The 7,500-nt window shown below is 44.0% G+C and overlaps 1 protein-coding gene across 1 annotated transcript in view; it reads left to right on the top strand.

Moving 5' to 3' along the window:
• The first annotated feature begins 73 nt into the window (after window positions 1-73).
• LOC123520809 (alkaline phosphatase-like) overlaps window positions 74-7,500 on the top strand; it is a 67,750-nt gene continuing 60,323 nt past the window's right edge. The window contains exon 1 of the mRNA XM_045283434.1: window positions 74-266. The gene's annotated coding sequence lies outside the window, so the exon portion shown is untranslated. The remainder of the gene's footprint in view (window positions 267-7,500) is intronic.

The raw sequence follows: 7,500 nt of genomic DNA on the forward strand, positions 1-7,500 counted from the left end.
GGGACAGGGGGGAGTAGTGAGGCAGCGCGGAGACTAAGAAACGGATGCAGTGGTTAGATGCAATCAGTGGGCCAGTCAGCTGAGGGAGGGCCAAACACACACACAGACACACAGACACACGAGGCAGCGGCATCAGTCTCTTCGTTCAGTCCAACGCTAGCCACGAGGGAGGGTGGACGTGTGGTTCTCTCGCTCGCTCCCCATCACCACTACCACCATCACCGCCACTCAATCACCTTGGTCGCTCTCGTCAAGTCTATTGAAATGTGAGTGTTTGTTTGAAAATTTTTCTTGTGTTTGTGTGTGTGTGTGTGTTTATTTTATTTTTTACCTATTTTTTTTTATTTGGTTAGTGTGTTTGTGTATTTGTATTTTAATGATGTGTGTGTTTCACTGTTTGATCTGCTTCAGTCTCTGACGAGACAGCCAGACGTTACTCTACGGAACGAGCTCAGAGCTCATTATTTCCGATCTTCGGATGGGCCTGAGACCAGGCACACACCACACACCGGGACAACAAGGTCACAACTCCTCGATTTACATCCCGTACCTACTCACTGCTAGGTGAACAGGGGCTGCACGTCAAAGGAGACACACCCAAATATCTCCACCCGGCCGGGGAATCGAACCCCGGTCTTGGCTTGTGAAGCCAGCGCTCTAACCACTGAGCTACCGGGTGTGTGTGTGTGTGTGTGTGTGTGTGTGTGTGTGTGTGTGTGTGTCAGTGCATACATTTTCTATGAATTCAAGACGTGTATGCATTTCTTGTTAGCAATTCTCGTCATACGTGTAGTAAGTGCAAACCTCTCATCACACGTGGAAGGCGTCGGTATCACTAGTCTACTACTGATGCTCTTTTATCCCTTGAGTCTTCTATTTGTGAGGCTTTTGCTAATCACCACCACCAGGTAACCGTTTCTTTTTTTTTTTACCTGGAGAAGACCTACGACACAGTTTGGTGTCATGGCATATTACGTTCCTTGTATAATTTTGGCCTCCGTGGCCACCTTCCTATTTTTATTCAGCAGTTTTTATCCAGACGTCTTTTACGGGTTCGAGTGGGGAGTGTTCTCTCCGAGGCTACTGCTCTAAATGATGGCGTCCCACAGGGAAGTTAGTGTTACGCTATTCGCAGTCGCCATCAATGGTGTTATAGATACCCTACCGGATGGTGTTCGCAGCTCCTTATACGTTGATGATTTATGTATTTCTTTTGCTGCTGCTAGGATGTCACTGATTGAGCGCAAGCTCCAACTGGCAATCAATAGGGTGTCCAGTTGGGCCAAATGAACAGTTTTCGATTCTCCACCTCGAAGACCGTAGCCATGCATTTTTGTCGCAACCGTGGTATCCATCCAGACCCTGATTTATACCTCGCCAATAGACGCCTCTCATGCGTGGAGGCGACTCAATATCTTGGCCTTTTGTTTGACAACCGTCTTATGCCCGTATCACACGGTCACGTATACCCGCGACAGCATGTCGCGCCTCTGGAATATCGACGACCCCGTCGCAGAAAACGCCGATTTTCAGAGGACAGCGGGTCATCGGGAATGATCCAAGACCGTTGTCCATTTCCCGCGACTGGAAGACCGTCGTGGAAAGACTATAATGAACATACTCCACAAAAATACTGAATTATTTTTTATAATGCTTTATTTGGCATATATCATCAATGTAATGGTGTAATTTTTCATGATTTGCATACCCATCACTTATACGATATTTATTAATTACCTACAGATACTATCGGATTTTGTTTTGATTTGTTTACCACCACAAGTGCTGGACTGGCGGTCTGTTCGCATTGTCCTTGTGTCCCTCTCAGCAGTCTTCCCTCGCACTACCTCCTATTTGTAATAATTATGGCTCCTTTGCCGTGGGGAAAAGAGGTGGAGGTAGCCTTAATTGGTCTTACTAGAGAAGAGCCAGCCCTGTGGGACATCAGAGACAAGATGTATACAAAGAAGAGCCTCAAACGAGAATTATTTACGAGGATAGCGGCAACGCTCAAGGAATTGTTTCCTGATGTGGAAAATATTACGCCAGGTGAGCTTATTTTCATTGATATAAGATACCTATAACGATAAATAACAGCCTTGGAAGTAATAAACTTGAAGCTTTTGTTTGCTGATTATGCACTCGCATTGTGTATGGGTCCCCTCATGGTCACAGGCCTCCAAAAGTACACTCAACTTAAATTCAAACAAACCTGACCTAACAAATCTGCTCTTGCAGTGCAATTGCACTGGGTCCATTGTGTTCAGTGGCGCTCCGCCCGGGTTTGTTGTTGTTGTGGTGTTGAAAGTCTCGGATGGAAGATCAATGCCGTGTGCTATGTTTCCTGCGATCTGATCGTCGACCATACTGGTCGCGCGACACGCTGTCGCGGGTATACGTGACCGTGTGATACGGGCATTACTTGGGTTCCCTATTTCCGTTCTTTTAAAACGTCTTGCAGGACGGCACTATCCCTTCTTCGGGTTTTAAGTCACACCTCTTGGGGTACGGACAGGGACACTCTGCTGCTTCTTCACAGAACACTTATCCTTCCCAAGCTGGAATGCGGTTGTGAGATCTACTCCTCTGCAACAGAGGCACGGCTACGCGTGCTTGACTCCGTGCATCATGCTGGGGTCCGCTTGGCTACGGGTGCATTTCGGACATCTCCAATTCCTAACCTATTAGTGGATGCTGGTTTCTGGCCGCTCGACCTCCGGCGCCAGTCTTCGATGCTCCGGTGTTGGTTTCGCACCCACCGTCTTCCTGATTCTGTCCCTTGTGTGTCAATATTACGGGACTCGCGCTCGCAGGTGTATGTCACTCGACCTAATCTCCCTAATGCCCGTATCACACGTTCACGTATACCCGCGACAGCGTGTCGCGCGTCTGGAATATCGACGACCGCGTCGCAGAAAACGCCGATTTTAAGAGGACAGCGGGTCATCAGGAATGATCCAAGACCGTTGTCCATTTCCCGCGACTGGAAGACCGTCGTGGAAAGACTATAATGAACATACTCCACAAAAATACTGAATTATTTTTTATAATGCTTTATTTGGCATATCATCAATATAATGGTGTAATTTTTCATGATTTGCATACCCATCACTTATACGATATTTATTAATTACCTACAGATAGTATTGGATTTTGTTTTGATTTGTTTACCACCACAAGTGCTGGACTAGCCACCTTCGCGTCCAAATCCCTGCCTTCCTTTTTCGTTTGTTCTGCTCTTGCAGTGCAATTGCATAAAGTCCAACAGCTAAGATAGCGTGGTCAACTGGGTCCATTGTGTTTAGTGGCGCTCCGCCCAGGTTTGTTGTTGTTGTGGTGGTGAAGGTCTCGGATGGAAGATCAACGCCGTGTGCTATGTTTCTTGCGATCTGATCGTCGAACATACTGGTCGCGCGACACGCTGTCGCGGGTATACGTGACCGTGTGATACGGGCATAAACCTTTTGGCCTTCGAGTCGCAAATCTCATGACTGAGTTATCTATCGCCCCCACCCCTGTCTACTCTTTCCGGTTCCCACGAGTTGGTTATTGGCAGCTCCCTGTTGTCTCATTATGCCCTCCTACCATGGATGGCAAGAAGGATTTTCCACCAGCTCTGTCCCACACACGGTTTTTAGAACACTTTTCTAACCATTCTGATGCCATCTCTGTTTTTACTGATGGTTCCAAGTCCGATGCAGGTGTTGGGTTTAGTGTGGTTTTTCCCTCCTTCTACCGGACTGGTAGCCTTCCTTCAGTGGCATCTGTTTTTACTGCAGAATTGTCTGCCATAGTCCTTGCTTTACAGTTAATTTTTACCCACCCTCTTTCGTCTTTTATAATTTTAAGTGATTCTAGCAGTGCTCTTGCTGCTCTCTCCTCCTCTATTATTTCCCCCAACCCATTGGTTTTATCAGATTTGGAGTGACTTTATCTGCTTAACAACAGAGAATATCGCGTTGGGTTCTACTGGTCCCTGCTCAGTTGGTGTTCCTGAGAATGAGCAGGCAGATCGCCTTGCCAAAGAGGCGTCAAGTCGCGCTCCATCTCCTGCCCTTGTACCGTTTAGAGATGTTTTCCACTGTATTCGTCTGGCGATCGTTGTAAGTTGGCAGAGGAGGTGGCAAACGGGGTTGCCACCTCGAAAACGGGAGAGATCACCAGTTCCATTTTCCATGACTGGACATACACGCACATCCGCGACCGCCGCACACAGATTTTATTAGCGCGGCTTCGAATAGGTCACACCTTTCGTACTCAAAGTTATCTTCTGACTAAAGATCGTCAACCATACTGTGATGACTGCCTGGTGCCGCTCACCGTGCGGCACCTGCTGGTAGAGTGCCCTAGTTTGATGGACCTACGACACCGCTACCTCTGCCGGCGTCGCAGTAGAGATAACGGTGTCTATTATCTATCTAAGGTCCTCGGACCAGCGTGTCTGGCACCTGGCCACGATGTTTTTAGGTTCTTGGGAGAACTTGATCTCCTCCCCAATTTGTAATTTTTATTCCCCTTTTCGTGATTATTATCCCATTTCATTATATGTATTTTATGTCTTATTTAATTTTATTGTTTATATATTTTTAGTTACTTTTAAGAGCGTTGTTTGTAATTGCTTTTAGTTTCTATAAACCATATAGTTTAAATTTAATTAAAATATCGTGGCGGCGCCATATGACCTCCGCTGTTGCGGCGCCAGATATATAAAATTCAAATCCAAAATCCAAATCGGTATCACTATAATTTGTATCATTACCTTACTACCATTCATTCACCGGTATTACGTTTTCTTTTCGTTTTTCTCCGTTTCTATTGAAGTTTCCCATACTGTTACTTACATTTTCTATAAGTCACGCGTTTCCCACACCTGATCCAGTGGCGGTGCTTGGATTAAGTTAGGTTAGGTAAGGTGTGATTGTCTACTCAGGTAAGATTAGGTAAGGTAAGGTTAGGTTAGGTAAGGTTAGGTTAAGTTAGGTTACGTTAGGTTTGGTTACTATACATTTCAGCGGTGGACAAACGGTGTTTTTTGCAGATATCTCCTAAACGAATCGTTGGATGAGTATAATATTTCAACACACTACCTTGAACATCCGTTCGTAATTTATGGTTAACATACCACAGTGCTATATGTGTTATGTGAGGAGTTTACTCGTGAAATATAACACAAAGCCGACGAGTCATGTTGACGCATTCGAATGAAAGTGTGGCCCCCTCACACACCCACCCAAACCATTCCTAAACACTACTACGTCTCCCCCGTCTCGGAAGTTCTCGCCCTCTTTATCCCTCCTCTCCTCTCCCTAGCTCCTCGCCTCCCTCACTCCTGTGTCCCTCCCTACGTCTCCCACCACTGTATTTATACATTATAATGTTCTGTAAGTGTGTATGTATAGATATGATTATTAACGAGTATGGTACAATTTCATGAAGGCAAGAAGTGGTTCACGTTGATAATTACTGTACAACAGCACGTTTACGTGTAGTATATAGAAGAGCCATGTTTGCAGTCGTTATGGTCAACCATGTGAACATGATGTGCTGGAATTACCTGTGACCTGGACCTTCTACTGTTAGGAAAAGTTGATACTCTTATTGCGTACTGTCTACCTATTGATCATAAAAAGTGGTCCAGTTTATATATAATATTATTTTGTTGTTAGATACGTTGCTTATTATCCAGCTATACGGCCATTAACAGCGGAATTAGCTATTGCTTTCACGGTCGTTTGACCCACTCTGGTTTTCATGTCCACATATACCAGCAATTGTATTAAATAATATTATTAATGTATGATATGTATGTACATACTGACGTATGTAACTATTATACCTATACGTATGTAATTACAATAGGGAAAAAAAAATCAAAGGTGGAAGGCTGATGGTGTGAATAGGGGTGAAGAGGAAGCGGGAAGAGGGTCATGCGATACTGGGGTAGAGAAGGAGTGGTCTGGGGTTCTTCAGGGTGGTGGTGGTGGTGGTGGAGGGTTAGACGAGTACCCCACACTCGTCCGATTCTGTATAACACCTTTGATATGATGACTGGATTAGGCGTAATATCACTCAGTAAACTCGTCACATAACACATATAGCACTGTGGTATGTTAACCATAAATTACGAACGGATGTTCAAGGTAGTGTGTTGAAATATTATACTCATCCAACGATTCGTTTAGGAGATATCTGCAAAAAACACCGTTTGTCCACCGCTGAAATGTATAGTAGGTTAGTTTACAGTCAATTTCAAGAAGATAAGGTAATGTTAGGTGAGGTGAGGTTAGGTGAGGTGAGGTGAGGTGAGGTGAGGTTAGGTAAGGCAAGGTGAGGTTAGGTAAAGTGTGGTTAGGTTTAGTTAGGTTAGTTTCGGTCAGTTTAGAGAAGATTAGGTAATGTTAGGTAAGATTTGGATTGGGGTAAAGTTAGGTTAAATAGAATCGTTAGGTAAGTTAGATATTAATCTCTCTCTCTCTCTCTCTCTCTCTCTCTCTCTCTCTCTCTCTCTCTCTCTCTCTCTCTCTCTCTCTCTCTCTCTCTCTCGTAGACTGATAGTGCGACTTTAGTATCAGCTTTTCTGAGTCGCAGGTAAAAAATTCAGACTTCAGTCATGTTTCGTGTATGTGAACCGTGACTAAACTGTGTGTGTGTGTGTGTGTGTGTGTGTGTGTGTGTGTGTGTGTGTGTGTGTGTGTACGTGTAAGTGTGCGTGTGCGTGTGTATGTTCTTCAACACTTTATATTTTTTTTTGTTTCTAAAGGCCACAGAGATGATTAGCCAGTTTTCCAGTTTTCCAGTGTGGTCATGTGTTTTTCCCCCATAAGTGATGCAATGTTCTTGTTAATTTATCGCTGGAAACACCCAACACCTCGATACCCAATTAACTTCCTTTGCTTCTTTTACTCTTCCTCTACCCAAATAACCTTTACTCTTCGGGTCTTTCATGTGTTGCATATAACTTCCTTACTCTTTCTCTCTTCCTCTACCCAAAATAACTTCACCTACTTCTCTTTTCTACATTCTTCTACTCTTCCAAGTATTTTCCTATTCCAAAAAACTTCCTCTTTTCTTCTTCTCATTCTAAATAACTTCCTTACTCTTTCTCTCTTCCTCTACCCAAAATAACTTCACCTACTTCTTTACTCTACATTCTTCTACTCCTCCTCTTCTACTCTTTCCCTATCTAAAAAACTTCCTCTTTTCTTCTTCTCTTCCCAAATAACTTCCTTACTTTTCTCTCTTCCTCTACCCAACCTAACTTCACCTACTTCTTTTAATCTTCGAAGTGTTCCCCTATCCCCAAAAAAACTTCCTCTTTCCTTCTCATTTCAAATAACTTCCTTACTATTTCTCTTCCTCAACCCAACATAACTTCACCTACTTTTTTACTCTACATTCTTCTACTCTTCCAAGTGTTTTTCTATCCCCAAAAACTTCCAACTTCCTTTTTCTTCTCACTCCATATAACTTCCTTACTCTTTCTCTCATCCTCTACCCAAA

The sequence above is a fragment of the Portunus trituberculatus genome, chromosome 7, assembly GCF_017591435.1.
Source record: "Portunus trituberculatus isolate SZX2019 chromosome 7, ASM1759143v1, whole genome shotgun sequence".
Lineage (NCBI taxonomy): Eukaryota > Metazoa > Arthropoda > Malacostraca > Decapoda > Portunidae > Portunus > Portunus trituberculatus.